Here is an 18,226-nt window from a genome sequence, read left to right on the forward strand (position 1 = left end):
CTGTGCCAAAGCAGAGCAGTGGATCGTCGGGTTCTCCAACAGGTAAAGCGTGTTGGCGTTGTGGGGGTAGGCACTCACCCCACCTGTGTCGTTTCAAACACTGCTCCTCATACCTGCGGGAAACTTGGCCATCTATGCAAGATGTGTTGCCAGACGTCCCAACACTGTACGAATCGCCACATGATCGGTTTGGCCACGCCAGTGACCGGTGGTGAAGCAATACCTCCTGCTTCAAAGCAGCATGATTTGCTCATTATGTCGGATAGAAGCAAACCCATCGTGGTGGGTGTCATGGCGAATGACATTACCGTGGAGATGGAGCTGGACACCGGGCCAGCCAGTCATTTATGAGTTCTGAAACTTTTGATAGGCTGTTTCGCCAGGAGACGGCGAGACCAGAACTCAGACCGGTGAACGCCAAGTTGCGAACTTACACCAAAATAGGCCAACATTATTTGGGCGTAATTGGCTTGAATTAATCAAACTTGATTGGCTTGTGATCAAATTGATGGCTTGTGATGTTAATCACAATGCCATTCTTGACAAATACCCCTCATGGTTTGGAGGTGGTGTCAGCACCTTTTAAGGTGTTGAAGCCAAAATCGATGTGGATGACAGTGTGAAGCCAATATTTTGTAAAGCGAGGTCTGTCCCTCACAAGATGCGTCCAAAGATCCAGGCAGAGTTCGACCGCCTGCAGATGGAAGGTGTTATCAGTCCTGTTGAGTTCAGTGATTGGGCATGTCCAATTGTTCCTGTATTAAAGTCAGATGGTAGTGTTCGGATTTGTGGTGATTACAAAACAACAATCAACAGGTATTCCAAACAGGACCATTTTCCTCTGCCCAAGGCAGATGATTTGTTCGCTCTGCTTTCTGGTGGAAAGAAGTTTCGCCACCTTGATTTGGAATCTGCTTATACTCAGATGTTGCTTGATGAGGATTCCAAGAAGTGTACATGTTGTAATACTCACAAGGGGTTGTTTGTTTATAACCGCTGGCCTTTTGGAATCAAATCAACCGCTGCTATATTTCAACGCAATATGGAGAATCTGCTGAAAGCAATTCCGAATGTTGTAGTGTTTCAAGATGATGTTTTGATCACCGGCGGCAATGATGCTGAACGTTTGTGGAACCTTGAGGCGGTTCTCAAATGACTTGTTGAAGCCGGTGTTCAGGTGAAACGTGACAAATGTCGATTGATGTTACCCAAAGTGGAATTTCTCAGTCGTATTGTCAGTGCTGATGGCATGAGGCCCAGCACGTCCAAGACGGAAGTTATCAATGATGCTCCGACTCCTGCGAACACGACCGAGCTCAAAGCTTTCCTGGGTATGTTGAACTATTACTGGAACTTTCTTCTAAATCTGAGCACCGTCCTTGAGCCTCTCCACAAACTCCTTCGTCAAGGTGTTGATGGCGATGGTGTAGTCAGTGTAGTAAGGCGTTTGCTGAGGCAAAACGGTTGCTGTGTTGATCGGAAGTATTGGTGCACTACGACACTGCTAAACCATTGGTTCTCAACTGTGATACCTCGTCTTATGGCATTGGCTGTGTTTTACAGCAACGTCATGACTGTATACTACGGCCTGTAGCCTATGCATCACGCACTGTCAGCAGTGGAGCGTAACTTCTCCATGGTTGAAAAAGAAGCTCTCGCCTGTATTTTTGGTAACAAAGATGCATCAGTATCTCTTCTGTCGACAATTTGAACTTGTAACCAACCACAAATCATTGCAATCCCTGTTCATTGAGAGTAAGAGAATTAACCCACAGACCTCTGTATGCATTCAGCATTGTGCTGAGATGTTAGCAGCCCATGACTATTCCATAAGGTATCATCCTGGCAGTGAGAATTTCTGTGCTAATGCTTTGAGTAGATCACACGAACCAGTTAACATGGGTAATGTACCTGTACCGGGCAAAATTTTTATGGCAATCATTGTGTTTGACTGTCTTCATACTCCAATCACTTCCAAACAAATACAACAATGGACAAATGTGGACCCAACCCCTTCTATGGTCAATGTGTTATCAGTGGTATGTGGTCAACTGTACCCCATGAATTCCACAACAAGTTGAGGCCATACCTCGCTCGTAAAAATGAGTTGTCTTTACATTCTGGTTGTCTGCTGTGGGGCAGTAGGGTCATTGTACCGCCCAAAGGTCAAAACAAGATGTGTGATGAGCCACATGAATCTCATCCAGGGATTTTAACCATGAAGTCAATTGCCAGGGGCCATGTTTGGTGGCCGGGTATTGATGAAAACCTGGAGAGCTACGTTCGCCATTGCTCCATGTGTCAGGCCACTGCCCTGAACTCACCTGAGGCACGGCTTCACATGTGGTCATGGCCTTCAAAACCATGGTCTCGAATTCACATTGATTACGCTTTTCCATTCTTAGGGAAGATGTTTTTGGTTGTTATCGATGCTCATTCAAAGTGGATTGAATGTTTTGCCTTATCATCCTGTACTAGCGAAATCACGATTGAAAGTTTACGTGCCATGTTTGCCACTCATGGTTTGCCAGATTGTGTAGTTAATGATAATGGCTCATGTTTCACCAGCGCTGTGTTTCAGGATTTCTTGAAAAGAAATCGTGTCAAGCACTATCGCAGTGCTCCCTTCAAACCTGACCAAGATGGTCAGGCCGAAAGAGCTGTCCAGGTGATCAAGAATGGTCTCAAAAAGGCAAATGACGGTTCTTCTCTGCAAACCAAGTTATCACGTTTGTTATTTACATATAGGACACATTCGCACACAACCACTGGACGCACACCCGCAGAAATGATGCTTGGTCGAATGCGACAGACACGCATCGACATGATTCAGCCGGATGATTCGTCCAGGGTTGCGGACCACCAGTTTAAACAGAAGTGGAACAGTGGAACTTCCCATAGTTGGCACTTCTCGGAGTTGGCAACTTCTCCGACTTGGCGGGTTTTGGCCGGTCCCGACTGAAGCTAATGCATTTTCTTCTTGACAAAACTTCCCGGACTTAGCACTTCTCGTTTCCAGCACTTGGCACCCAAAAGCTGGTCCCAATTAACCAATCAGCTTGTCGGACTTGGCAGTGAAGAAAACTTTCACGGTGATGGGCCCAATGAACAACGAAGGCGTGGTTTAATGACAGTTCGACAAGTTTGATGTTTGGACTCAAAGAATGATATAAAAAGGTGCGATGGGTTTGACGAACCAGTCAGCTGGCAACATGCCTCACTAACAGTTCAAGCAAATGACCCTGGCAGAGAAGGTGGAACTAATCAAGAACAGCGATGGTCAATAACAAGGAAGTCTGGTGGAACAGTACGGCATCGCCCGAGGTACGGTACAGAACATTCCAAAGCGAAAAGCAGAGTTCATGCAAGCCAACGAAGAGAATGAGCCGAGCAAGAAGAAACTGGCCAACATCTGTCATTTCGAGCCTGTAAATGACTTTATTTGGGAGTGGTTCTGCAGGATGCGAGCTTCGAGTGTGTCAATCTCGGGACCGATGAACAGGGAGAAAGCACTTGCCTACGCTGAATCGCAAGGATTACCTGACTTCAAGGCCTCGACGGGCTGGTTGGACAAGTTTAAAACTCGCCACAACATAAATTGTGCCGTTCTGAGTGGTGAAGGGGCTGCTGTCAAATTAGAGACTGTAGACCAGTGGAAAGAAAGATTGCCCGGAATTATTGAATTGTCCGATCCAAAAGACATTTTGATCCTTGACGAAAGTGGACTGTTTTACCGAGCTCTGCCAGACGAAACACCGCATCCGTGGCACAGACTGCAAGGGCGGCAAACGATCGAAGGAACGCCTGACTGCGATGCTTTGTGTCAACATGAAAGGCGAGTTTGAAAAGCCTTTGATCATTGGAAGACATGACAGTCACTGCCCGTGAATGATGACCGATGATGAGGACGATGCGGAAAACGAACCATCCCCGACAATAACAACGACACAAGCAATTGAAATGACGGACAAGCTCAGAGACTTTTTTCTACGAGAGAATCTGCCCGATTATGTGCAGCTTATCACACAAATGAACAATTATTTGCGAGAAAAATTCGTGACTTCTTCCCCCCCCCCCACCCCCCGACGGATTTTATGTCTTCTTTTTTCATTCGTCAGGAGAGCGAATAAAATTATTGTTACATGTCATAATGAAGATTCGTGTCCGTAGTTTGCTAATTTTAAATAAACACTATTGTATATCTTGCTAAGGTTTTTAAATAGAAGTTATTGTACGTATATCTTGTGTGTTAATAAATGTATATAAATTGTATAAATCACTTCACTGTTCAATTGTTTTTTTGTTGGCACTCTTGCGGGGAACTCCCAACTTCTCGGACTTGGCAACTTCTCGAAGTTGGCACTTTTGGCCCGGTCCCTCGAGGTGCTAAGTCCGGGAAGTTCCACTGTACCATGACAGGACCTCATTTCCACGTGCCATCAATGTGTTCGATCCTGTTTTTGTGCTGAATCCCAGCCGTGGATCGAAATGTCTCACTGGTCATGTTATAAATCGAATTGGCAACTCTTTATTTGTTGTGGAACTATCCAATGGACAAACAGTACGTAAACATATTGTTATGGTTCTAGGAACCGTACGCATACAAAATACAGCTGTCCCAAGTCAGTTATGCTGTTAAATATATGTGTACACAGAATCCCTCCTTGTGTGTCATGGGAAATTGAAGGGGTGCGTTGCGATGTTTTTTTTAGTTAGGATAATAAATCTTTATATCCCATCCTCTATTGTGATCCACGGTACCCGAGCGCTTGCAGCCTTCGGTTCGCTTGCAACAACGTTCCACGGTCCACCTGTTGTCTCTGGAGGCTCGTTTTTCTGAGACAGAATCTTCGCTGTCGCAGTTCCTATTCGGCTTCTCCAAACGCTCCAACTCTTTCTTGACTCGTCCACACGCGTGGAGTGGGCGGGCCTCGCCGGTGCCTGGCCGAGGCCCCGCCCAGAAGGGGTGGACCCATGGGAGCCCCATCCAATCAGGGCGGACAGTGACTTCAGTTTTTACCAAGGCTCCGCCACACGGAGGGAGTTCTATAAACCACGATATCATCCTCAGTCTTGTGTTCTTTGGGGGTTGTTCGTTCTGCGCTTGGAGGTCGGAGAATTCGTTCGTGAGTTCTTTGGGGGTTGTTCGTTCAGTTCTTTGGGGGTCGTCTGTTCTGTGCTTGGAGGCCGGAGTTGGTTGGAAAACGAAGGGGTTCCCGTGACTTGGCTCCGCTCACGTCTCGCCCTGACGACTGGTCCCGGCCTACTCGAGCTCCTCCATGGACCCGAACTCCACATGGGCGGATGTGGACCTGACTGCACGACCGTTGGCAGGTGCCGCACCACGGAGCATTCCTTTCCCCCGAGACTCAGGTACTCAAAAGAACTGCGACCTCAGCCCACCTCCCTCCCTGGCTGCGAAAGTCCTTTGCCTTCAACTGGGTTTATTTTGTCCGAGTGTGTGTCTGAGTGTGTGGCGCCAGTCTAATAAGTAGAAACTGTATTCGTGTTTTCGATCATTGTAAATCTTGCCTGTATAATTTCCGCGTTGGTCTGCTCCATGTCTGCTTTGTAAGTCGCTGTAAATTGTCGCACTACATCTTCTTTCTTTCCCCTGCATAACGCCCCAATAAACCTGTTTCTGTGCCACATAAATTTCCTCGTCGATTATAAATAAATTATTGTCGAAATGTTCTCAGTTCGTTTTCGTCTTTTCCTTCATTAGTTCCAAATGGTTCGGATCTGAGTTTTAGCCGAGTATTTGTTCCCATTAATCTGCTCATCCAAGCCGGCACGGCTTTGGCAGTTCCGCTCGACTGCACCCGAACCGGAGTTTGTAGTCTGTAGTTGGAACTCTACCGCAGTCGGTAGCGTGACCCGGTTCGAGCAAGACGTGCCGAGGGCGTGGTCCCCGGTAGACGACACCACGAAGTTAATTGGGTAAATTGGTTCGAGACAAAAAGACCCTATGCGAGTGGTGGACGTATAGGCGTCCACGGTCGGTTAAGCGACCCGCCGCTTCACGGAGTTATCCGGAGCGACGGCCTACAATTCCGCGGAGTCTGGTGGGAGACGACATCACCTCCCCCACCTTGTGGTTGTTCTCGCCACCGGTCCCCGGCCCGCAACAATATTGACCAGCTCCGCCTGAGGCATTGTGACCCCAATCCTCCAAACTTTATTCAGCCCTTTGAGGGTGATTCCCTGATGTCTGTTTCGATTGTGAGCCAAGTGCTTGAGCCCACTAAGTCCGAGCCCGATAGTGGTGTGGTGGAGCCTGCTCCTCCTCCTTCCTCTCCATCTCCTCTTGAGGCTGCCGCTGTCGGTGTTCCACAAGAACAGTCATCCATCTTGCAACACTCTGCTCGCACATGCAAGGCACTGGAGCGGTTGAATTTGTGATTGTACCTCACACTGTTGTACAAGTGTTGTTGGGGGAATAATGCTGTGCAAAATTTTATTTGGGGGGAGATGCTGTCATGTTCTGTGAAGCTACCGCCACGCGCATGTGCAGTGTGCGCCTCCCTGAGCAACAAACGGGGAGCTTTGACTTGTGTCTGGCCTTTCACCCCGCAATCCTTCGGATACGCCACAAAAGTCACAGAGGGGGGGATTACATACTGGGGAAATTATCCCGATTCCCTATCTGATTAGCATGACACCACCCCCCCCCCCCCCAATGTGGTGACATGTAATATTAAAGCTAAAAGTCTCCGACTTAGTTACATCGAGATGTCTCTGACACGTCCATGGGTCAAGCAACTCCACACAATGCTACCTTTCGTATGAAATCCCTTCAAGTTCCCCCACAAACATCATAATGTATGTTACATCACCCGATCTAACATGTTACTTTATTTCTTCATTCCTGTTGAATGTGTCCATGATGACGTACTTAAAACATGAAGTTTCCTGCTTGGAATGATTTCCAATTTTGTTTGATTGCCAGGCAGACAGGGAATAAATATTTTCTCACTCCTCTGTGCATGTGGGACTTGGGACGAATTGAGAGCCAAAATATTGTAAAACGGCAGACTTGTCTTTATATTCATGTTCCGATTCATGTTAAAAATATAACACTTGATTTAGATCGTCTGTTCCTCGATCATAAACAAATGGATAAGATGGACGGACGGACAGACAGACATGAAGCATTTGCTTTACCCTGCTTTTCACTTCGTGTCCGTGGGGTAACGACTCTTCCATCCCGAATCTCAATCGTCATTTTCGCATGAAAATCGTCATTTTCACATTTTTTGCCAACTTTGAAGTCACATGACACGAAAGCGAATATCGAAAATCCGGCCCGACCAAATTTGGATTTTGTCCCAGAGATTTATATGCCACAATAAAATTCAAGATCGCTTGAGAAATGTAGGAGATAGATTTTGAAAATCGTCATTTTCGCATTTTTTGCCAACTTTGAAGTCACGTGACATGGAAACGAAAGCGAATATCGAAAATCTGGCCTGATGAAAATTTAGATATTGTCCCATAGATTCATATGCCACAATCAAATTCAAGATCGCTTGAGAAATGGCGGAGGAGATAGAATTTGAAAATCGTCATTTTCGCAACTTCAAAGGCCCCGTGACCTTGACCTTGACCTTCAGTGACCTTGAAAGTCATACCATCGTGTACATCTCATCGACCTCTATCAGGATCACTAATGACCAGATCTCCCGCTTCAACTTAATTGTGGACGGACGGACGGATCGTCACCTCTCCTCTCAACACCAATATTATTAGGTCATGCTCAAAGAGCTGACCTAAAAAGAAAAGCAAAGGTGAGCAGTGATTCTGGATTTTGAGAGTTTGAACAGCAGAGGGTTGTGGTGGACCGCATACACCCTGCAGATACCTGGGGAGTGGGGAGGAGACCAGAGAGGAGACAGACTGAGGACAGCATGAAGGAGAGTGTCTTTCACTCAGTGGTTAATGCATGGAGTTTACACTTCACATCCAGCTTCGTACAACCATGATGACATTGTTAGAAATACTGAACTTACATTTTTGCAACCAAAAATAATCACCCAAAATGTAACAGCTTTGGTCTCCAATTCATCTTCCCATTCTGCCTGAAGCATCTCCACTTAAAATGGCTTCTCTTCTGCAAATTGGTGGATTTCTACTTCTTTTTCCTCAAAGAGGTGACTCTTGAGAGGAACACAAATCCACAAAAATTGTGGTTGTGGTGGAGGTGTATCCTCTCATTCAGATGGGTAAAGAGTGACCTTTGTGTTACTGAGCAACTGTGTTCAATGGCTAATGTCAAGCTTTTCAACACTTTGACATTAACCATGAATTATTTTATATTTTATTAATTCGATGAGAATATAAATTATTCATCCACTCTGGTATTTAATGGAATCACCTGCCAAAGGTGCAGCCATTATTCACGTCGCTATTTATATCACACAGAACTGTGTATCTCTATTGATATACTTTTCATTCACGAGATTCCGATCAATATTCTTAATGTGGAGGATGGAACACGTTGATTCCGTTTTCGGTGAAATTGCAGTTCCATGAATCTTGAGTACTTTGTGTTTATAAATCTGTACTCACAGCAGCTTGTGGAGTGCTGGCTTTGCTAAGCAAGACATCTTTAAAATACATTTCTGTACAGATGATCACATGTCAAACAAACATGGCCTCATGTCAAACAAACACAGCGGAATGCAATATATCATACGTCTCATAACTTGTGACATGTCTTTCCCAGATGAATGAAAGAAAAGGGAGATGAGCACAATCACTACCTGATGCTTTGTTCTCAAGAAAGCTTCAGATGTGAGAGAGGTAAGAGATGCCACTCTTGGGTAACCCTGAAAACTTTAAACATTCATTTTCATTTCCTACTTTGTGTTCCCATATAAGCCTGGTGTTGGCGCAGTGGTTAGGGCAGCGGCTTGGGATCCAAAAGGTCCTGAGTTCAAGCCCCGTTGGGCCACTGAATTAATACACCAGGGGGTTGACTCAGCCTGTCATCCTTCTGAGGTCGGCGAAATGAGTACCAGTATACTGGGCCGGTGTACATCCCGGTTAAAATAGGTGTACCATATCCCTGTGTCGTAAGAGGCGACCAGGGTTGCATCAGGAAGGGCATCTGGCGTAAAACATGTGCCAAATCACAATGCAGATCATACGGATGATCCGCTGTGGCGACCCCATACGGGAGCAGCCGAAAGAAGAAGAAGAAGACTTTGTGTTCCCATATAAACCAACGGCTCATGATGTCCAGAATCCCGTGCTCCACTGACTCTGCCTTCTGTCTGTGAGGGGTGACACAAGCTGGGCCTCAACATTGTCACAGAAGGTCAGTTGTCGATCCTGAAGGAATTATGTGCGGCATTCCCGATAGTCCAAATAACCATCTCGCTTTGATTCAATCAGGAGTTGTCGTTGAGACTGAACCTTTGTAAATGTCACTGAAAATTTACTTTTTGTAAACTCAGCTGTTTCTGATGTAGCTGCAGGATTAAAGGAGAGAGAACAATTACAAAAATATAAGAGATTATTTTCTCTCTTTTTCGGTGTATAAGTCGATACTTTTTCTCCCGGAAGGCAGACACTCGACTTGTACTCAGAATGGACATTTCGACGTTTTGAGGCATTGAATTGCAAAAATGAATTTCTTTTTCAAAGTTTTAAATGAACAATTATGCAATTTATTTCAGAAAATATCAACAAAAGTACTGCAGAAAGTTTCCATTTGACATCATGGATGCGTTCTTGCAAATTATGACATTCAGGAAAACAACATAAAGCATAAAAAAATATTCCCATAGACGTGTTACAATGGAAGGATGCATTCCCATGGCATATTTTTGTCACTCTGATGCGAAACATAACTTTAACCACACTTAACTACATATTAGAGAAAAAAATAAACAAATATCAATGAGTAACACAAATTAAATCAACAAATGGACAATTAAATGAGCTGTAACAAGAGAACTCAGGAAAATGTAATGCCGAGATGGCTTTTTGGGAAGGTGGAGGTGTGGGTGTGGGCGTGGAGTGGCTGGGTTACAGGGAGGGACATCAGGCCTTCTTTCTCAGATGACAGGTGCCATGATATTGTGCGATCACAGCATCGGAAAATATGAAGACTGCATTTGGTGATGGGTTGAGGTGTAATACATTTGAATACAGGCATTGGTGTACGTGCAGTTAGTACAGGTTGTGGTGAGAGGACAGCAATGGAGATTGGTATGAATGTGGTCTGGGAGACAGTTTTTTTAGGTGATGAGACTTCTAAATATGTAGATTCTTCATCTGCACCAAGGATCATCGACATAAATTTCTGTGCAGTTTTGCAGGGGCAGGAGTAAATGTGTGTTGTGCAGAGTAAGTACATTCCAAGGAGGTGTAAAACAAGAAGCAGAAAGAGACCAGGGAAGTTGAGTCGTGAGATAAGGAATGCTATTAAGGAGAAGCAGAAGGCATTTATTTGGAATAAAATAACAGGATTGGAATTGGAATTATATCACTGTTGGAGAAGGCAAAGGCAATTTAAGAAAACAACACGACCTCAAGCCAAAAGAGAGGATGAGAATGACATGGCTAAGCATATTAAGCATTAAAGCAAGGAATTTTTTTAAGTCTATAAGGGGTGAAGAATGGATTAGGACATGTGTGGGCCATTGAGGAATAGTAGCGGGAGAGTGGTTCGTGAGATAGCAAGCTTATTAAACAGTTATTTTGCTTCAACATTTACACAAGAATAGTCAGAATTGCCAACAGCTGAGATTATCTTTTAAGGACACGAGGAAGGGCCTTTACAGAAGATCCAAGTTGGAGTGGAGGAAGTCGAGTAACATGGAGGAAATCTAAGAGGAGGTAAAGGAACGGGGTAGATAATATGCACCCGAGAGTGTTGATGGAGGTGGCTGAGCAGGTAAGCGACATTTTAACGGATATCTTTCATAGCTCACTGCAGTCTGTGCAAGGTCCGGAGGATTGGAGAGGAGCAATAGTAACACCATTATATTATTAGTAACGTAACGATGGAATAGTAACACCAATAGTAACGAATAGAATATTGGTAACACCAATAGTAATGATGGATCAATAATGCCTTGCGCAGGTTGACAGTACAATGTGATGCTGCCTTTATACTGGGAGATGATTCATTCCGCAGTTTACGAAATAAAGTGCCATGAACAATAAAGTTCGTGGAAAGTAGTTTTTATACCAGAAAGATTGAACACCTCAAGCAAACAGAACCAGGTACATTTCATAAACAAATCAGGCATTTCATTGGACTTCAAAAGCAATCATTTTCTCTTCCTGAAAATAACAAATCATTCTTTGAATCTGTGAATGAAATCAATTCACATTTTGCCAAAATTTGCTCAGATTTACCTCCTCTGAATTTATCTGAATTAACTCCTTACTTGCCAACATCTTCACTTCCTACAATCATTGAGTGACTGAATTCTGGTGTTCAGTCACTTGTCAACTCAACATGTCCACAGCCATTCATCCAGATGACTGTCCTGCAAGACTCATGAAGGAATATGCTGATGAGATGTTGCAACCACTTTCTGAAATTTTAAATTTCTGCCTTACATTTGGATGTTTTCCTAAAATTTGGAAAACTGCTTTAGTATGCCCAGTTTTAAAGAGTTCACCTGTTACGCGTTGCGATCAAGTACGTCCGATCTCTATCACACCTGTAATTGCACGAGTATTTCAGCTTTGGGGATTCCGTGCTGATTGGGTGATGAGGGATACACAACGTGGCAATGACCGCCAACAGTTTGGAAACCGGAAAGACAGTTCAGTGGTGCATTAACTTGGTCAGTTTACTTGACAGCATCCATGTCGGCTGCCTGGCAGCTTTGTTAACTTGTTCACCATCGACTTCAAGAAGGCCTTTGATCATGTAAATCATACTATTGCTGTTGAAAGGCTGATCCAACTTGTTATTGTTCTTGCGTTTTTCCTGCAATCTATAGTTTTTTTTTTTACCACAACGATCACAAACTGTTCGAGACCACGGATCAACATCAACTTCTCTTAATCTAACGTGCTGTTCTGCAGGCAACAAAATGACAATGGTGAATGATGCAGTGATCACTTCATCTCATCACTGGATATGCGTTGATTTTAGCTTTATCGATGTTGTATCTAAGTCATGCAGTTCACATTTACAGTCTCATAGTTATTCTCTTTCCGATGGGTGTCATGATAATGATATGAACCTAATCGAACTAAGTGTAAATGTATGTAGATTTCATTTCTTCATCATTCTCCACCTCGGATTCAATTGGAGATTGATCATGCCCCACGAGAAATTGTCTCCTCTCTCAAACTGCTTGGCATTATCATCCAGAATAATCTTCAATGGGATCAACAGGTTCATCGTCTTGTTCGTAATGTCTCATGGCAACTTAATATTTTGAGAAGAAAATTGAAGTTGAGGCTCATGATTTTCTTTTGATCTATAAAATGTGTGTTCATCCAAGGCTTGAAGTTGGAGCACCTGTGTGGTCTAAGAGCATTACTGTTGCTCAAGCCCAATGTATTTAACACATTTAGAAGAGAGCACAACGCATGATTGCTTTTCTGAACATCTTTCCCTGAGATGAACTTTTGAACATTTTAATGCTGTCTCACCTTCTGACAGGCTAAACTTAATTACAATCTGCTTTGCTAAATCCTTGCTCACTCCTGAGTGGTATTGCCATCTTTTGCCCCAATCTCGACTTGTTATGTTCAGTTGCAGGCTCAGAAACTACCAATAACTACACCCGGCTCAAATAAGAACTCAGAGATACAAACAATCTCCTGTTCCTTTCAAGATTCCACTATTAAATGCTTAATTGTGGACTGTTGTGTAATTTTAATGATTTACTTATTGTTGTACACCGCCCCTCCCTATTCCATTTCCAGGCGCTGCAGGTCGCCATTGCTGGGCGCTGTCGGCACTCGTGATGACATGCTCTGAAAGGGTGAACTCAGATTTCACTCCGTTTGTTTGTTTGTTTGTTTTCTTGTTTGTTTGTCCGCGTGATTATCTCAGCCATCCTTGAAGCCAGCAAGCTGAAATTTGGGGACAATAGTGAACAAGTTGTTTGCGTATAAAGGGTATTTAACTTATTTATTTATTAATCAATTCATTGATTATTTACTTAATTTTTATCTATTAATTAATTCCTTACTTATTTTACTTCTCATCCGGGCAACTTCTCAGGCACCTTTTGAGCGAGCAAGCTGATATTTGGACATGACAGTGACCAAGCGATTTGGCAAGAAAGGGTATTTTTTATTGATTGATTAATCAATTAATTATTCATTTTTTTTTGATTACTTTATTTTCAAAAATTACACTTTTGGGTAAAACAGTGATGGTTTTAGTATGCCAATTCGACAATTGATGAAGAAATTGATCATTTTATGATAAATATTTATTTATTATTTTATTGATGCAATTAATCGATTATTGTGCACCACTCCCTCCCAAATCCACTTCCATGTGCTGCACGGTGGCATTGCCAAAGTCACACCGGCAATGTTGTGCGCTGGAGGATATATTTTGTTTATTTACTTGTCATGGGGGCAGTGTACTTTGAATGTAACTGTTCCAGTCATAAATTATTTCATGTTTTATTTTGTGTGATTCTTATTTGCAGCACTCTTGTTTTTGGATCTTTTTTACTATTTCATTGTATTTTACTTTAATGGAACTGAAATATTTAAGTCCTTGGACGACTTGTTTTGTGTCTCTTGAATTGAACTGAAATTTGATTTGATTTGAATTTTCTTCTTCTGCAGATGAACAACGAAATCCAACACAGGTAGAGGCCATTCAGCCCATCATGCCTGCACGAACACCACACCAACCCAACCACACAAGATCCAAGGAAGAAAATGCAAAAAAATGTTTTTAATTCATGAAATAATTTTTTTTGTTTGTTTCTTTGTTTTTTGTAGTTTTTGTATTGTTTATTTTTTTCCCCCTTTTCTTCCCTCATGGGAGGTGGCATGGGCTTGGTTAAAAACACACATCATCAACCACACAACCCCCCTTGACAAGACCCCCCAACAACAGCACTCTGTACACATGTGCACAATCACCCATCAATGCTCAAACTACCCAAAGGTCTTATCAACATTCCCATACCCCTCTATCTCCATAACTTCCAGGTACCTTTCTAATTGTAATTTAAACTTTTCTTCTTTTTCTGCTGCCACTAATTTTCCAGAGGCCATTCCATGCATTAACTACTCTGAGTGAAAGCCCCCTGCCTTGCTACTGTCTTTACTCTCCTCTTCTTTCCTCTCAAGCTGTGGCCCCTGGTCCGATCACTGTCTCCTCTGTTGAATAATTCATCTGCATGTATTCTTTCTGTACCTTTCATTATCTTAAACATCTCTATTATATCTCCTCGTAACTACCTCCTTTCTCGTGAATAAAGCCCTGTCTCCTTCAGCCGGTCCTCATAGTTGAGTCTAGCTCGGCCCGGAATCTATCTTGTAGCCATGAGCTGAAACCTCTCTATGGCATCTACGGCCTTCCGGAACTATGGTGACCAAAACTGCACACAATATTCTAAATGTGGCCCTCACTAAATTCCTATGCAATGTTAACACCACCTCTTTTGATTTATATTTGGTCACCCTCCGAATACAGCCTAAAACCCTGTTCGCTTTACCGATAACTGCCTGGCACTATGCTGCCTGCTTACCTCCCCTATCTATTACCACCCCCAGATCCTTCTGTGTGACACACTCCAAAATTACCCTTGCATTCTGTCATCTCTATTTTCGTTGTTATTTCCTCTCTCCAACACCTTACACTTGCCCAGGTTAAATTCCATCTGCAATCTTTTGTGCAATCGATGCAAGTATCAATACTTTCCTGTATCTGATCGCACCCTCTCTGCAATCTACCTCACCTCCAAGCCTTATATAATCTGCAAATTTGGAAAGCTTACTCTTTACCCCATTATCCAAATCGTTGATGTAAATAATGAATCGTAATGGTCCGAGTACTGATCCCTGAGGTACCCTGCTACTTGCATCCTCCCAGCAAGACATCCTCCCACTCACAGACACTGTTTGCTTCCTCCCACTAACCCAGCTTGCAATCCAATCAGTGACCTGACCAGCCACTCCACAAGCTCTCACTTTGACTAACAACCTGCAATGTGGTACTTTATCATATGCCTTCTTAACGTCGAGATTTTCTATGTCCACTGCCTTTCCATCATCCATCCAATCAAACACGAGGTCACAGAACTCTAAAATATTTGTTCGACAGGAACAACCTTTGGAAAACCCATGCTGACTCCGTTTAATTAGTTTGTATTTATTTAAATTGTTCCTCATCTGGTCCCTAGTTAATGTCTCCATCACCTTCCCCACAACTGAAGTCAAATTAGCAGGTGTATAGTTTCCCAATTCTTCTCTATATCCTTTCTTAAATTATGGTGTTACATTTGCTACTTTCCAATCCTCCGGTACCTGTCCTGACTCCAGTGAGCTCTTGAAAATATCTGTTAATATCTCGCTTGCATACTCAGCCACCTCCCTCAATACTCTCGGTGCATATTATCTGGCCCGGAGCCTTATCAACTCTTAGATTTCCGAGCTGTTCGTTTACTTCCTCCACTCCAACCTGGATCTTCTGGAAAAAGCCCTTTCTCACCTTCTTGATAGATTATCTCAGCTATTGGCAATTCTCTTGACTGTTCTTGTGTCAAAGTTGAAGCAAAAAAACCTGTATATTCAGCCTGCCATCTCACTTTCCTCATGAACCACTCTCCCAGGGCCATTCCTCATTGGGCCCACACTCGTCCGAATCTGAACCTGCTATTATGTTTAATATTCTCAGCCATGTCCTCGTCCTGTCTTTTGGCTTGCTGAGTTATTTTCTCAACTTGCCTCTGTTTACTCCGAGAGTGAAATAAATCTAACTCCAGTCCTGTTCTTGTAAACCTCAGAAATGCCTGCTGCTTCTCCTTAATAGTGTTCCTTATCTCACTGCTCAACCACTCTGGTCTCTTTCTGTTTCGAGTTTTATACCTCATTGGAATGTACTTACTCTGCACTCTACACATTTGATCCTTAAAGGCTTCCCATTTCTCTGATGCTAATTGTCCTGTTATTATTGTATCCCAATCGACATCACCAAATTCTCTCCTCATACCCTCAAAGTTTGCCTTCCTAAAATCTAATAGCCTTACCCTACGATCCTTAACTCTATCCGTTAACAGAATCTTTGCACACACAATGTTATGTTCACTTGCTCCAAAATGCTCCCCGACCTCCACCTCCTCCACCATATTGGGATTGTTACTTAAAAGGAGGTCTAACATTGCATTCCCCCTTGTGGGCTTGTTTACAAACTGGGTTAAAAATCAATCTTGGACTAAATCTTGGAAATCATCATCTGCTCTGCCCTTTCCCTGTTCCTGGACCCAATCCATCCCTGGCAAGTTAAAATCCCCCATACTCAATTATCTTCCCCCACCACATGCCCTTTTGAATTCCTCATGTACTCTTCCTTCCTCCTCTTCCTTCACATGATGAGCCCTATAAAAGCATCCTCCCAGTATCTTTCTGTTCAGACAATCTCGAATCTTGACCCATGCAGAATCCTCCACATTATTTCCCTCTTTATTGTTATCCCTTTCTCTTGATGCAATGCTGTACTTTACCCAGATTGCTACTCCTCCTCCGATTCTCTCCTTCCCATCACACCTCCACACCTTGTAGCCTTCCAATGCTGTCCTCCAGTTACTCTCCTCCATGAATCATGTCTCACTTATTGCAACTTTGTCGTACTCCTCACGACTTAGTTTGGCTTTGAGCTCTTCCGTCTTATTATTTAAACTCCTGGCATTGGTACAGAACGTTTCACTTTTCCCTTCCTGAAATTCTATGTTCTTGCCTGACCTTACTCATCAGAATTACATCAGTTCCTTCCTTCACAGCTTCCCCACCCTCCGCTGACCTAAATAAGCCTGAATTACTTCCTAAATTCCTCCTGCAAACCTTGCTGCCCCCTTTCTATTTAACATACGGCCATCATTCTGGAAACCCTCCCTTTGTCCCTGAAAGATTCCCACTGCTTCTTTCATGTAAAAGAAGTGAAGAAAGTGAAGAAAAGGCTTCTTTCACTCCCTTCACCATTCTTACAGCCATTGGTTGACATCTATCGCTTTGTTCATAATTTCTATATCATTTCCTAATCTTGGGAGAATCCCAGAAAACATGACCTCACAACCTAACCCTTTGCTTTTTACCGCTTACCCAATATCCTGCATCTATTTTTCAAAACCAGTGAGAAAACTCACCTCAAATCATTTGCTCCTCAATGAACCACAACCAACTTCTTCCAACCATGACTTGATACATTGTCATTTCCCCTTCCATGACCTGATTCAATGTCCCTAACTCCTGCTGTTTCAAAACTGCACAGAATTCTCTGTCCACGATCCTTCCTGCAGGATGAAGAATCTACATATTGTTACGGCCACGGGTACCGAGTGTATGATGAGGGTGTTAATCCCCGTTTCTCCTCGGAAGAGCCGGACCTGGGGCCACCGCTTAAAATTTATTTCTTGGTGCAGTGGGTTGCTTTTCAACCATGAACACCAATCAATTAACCACAAGTTCCAGTGTCCACCTGGACAGAAGTTAACCACGAGTTCCAATTAGTTTGGTAATTACCTCCCACTCTATCGAGGTTTGGACATTGCTGGATCATTGGATGGAAAGGACAAGTACGGGCAGGTTGAAACATCAACAAGAAATTTATTAATGAGGAAGAAATAAATAACTGAAGAAGTTTTTATTTCTTTGTGGTGAAAATAGGTAAATTCAAATCAAAATATTCTCAAGGAAATAAATAATTAATTGGGAATTGATAGAAAAACAGAAAAAGAGCAGATGCTTATCACGATGCCTTACTTTTGATTATACATGAGACGAGGGTACCCAGCAGATCATTCAGGGGGGAAAGAAATCCGGTCTCGGCTTACCAAGGTTGAAGTCGTCGTGCGTCAAATAAAATGTCCTGAAATGTGTGAGCGTGCCTTGGTCCGTTGCCAGCGCCCTGCCTCTCCGTACACCCAATCGCAAACAGGCTCGAACACCAATTGACATCACGTCCTCACCCCCAGGAACCAGGTACGCCAAGAGCAGAACCAGCAGGAACGGTTGAGCCGTCACCCACCGTCAGGAGCAGCTCGCCCACTGTCACCAGTGG

At 43.4% G+C, this 18,226-nt stretch overlaps 1 long non-coding RNA gene across 1 annotated transcript in view; it reads left to right on the plus strand.

The window, feature by feature from the left end:
- LOC147021278 (uncharacterized) overlaps window positions 1-17,920 on the plus strand; it is an 18,195-nt gene extending 275 nt beyond the window's left edge. Inside the window, exons 1-4 of the long non-coding RNA XR_015060739.1 lie at window positions 1-42; window positions 8,726-8,802; window positions 12,904-12,962; window positions 13,786-17,920. The exon at window positions 1-42 is cut by the window's left edge and continues 275 nt beyond it. This is a non-coding gene — a long non-coding RNA (uncharacterized LOC147021278). The remainder of the gene's footprint in view (window positions 43-8,725; window positions 8,803-12,903; window positions 12,963-13,785) is intronic.
- Window positions 17,921-18,226: the final 306 nt, after the last annotated feature.

This window comes from Eptatretus burgeri, chromosome 8 (genome assembly GCF_056783735.1).
Source record: "Eptatretus burgeri isolate ZD-2024b chromosome 8, Ebu_testis_v1, whole genome shotgun sequence".
NCBI classification, from domain to species: domain Eukaryota; kingdom Metazoa; phylum Chordata; class Myxini; order Myxiniformes; family Myxinidae; genus Eptatretus; species Eptatretus burgeri.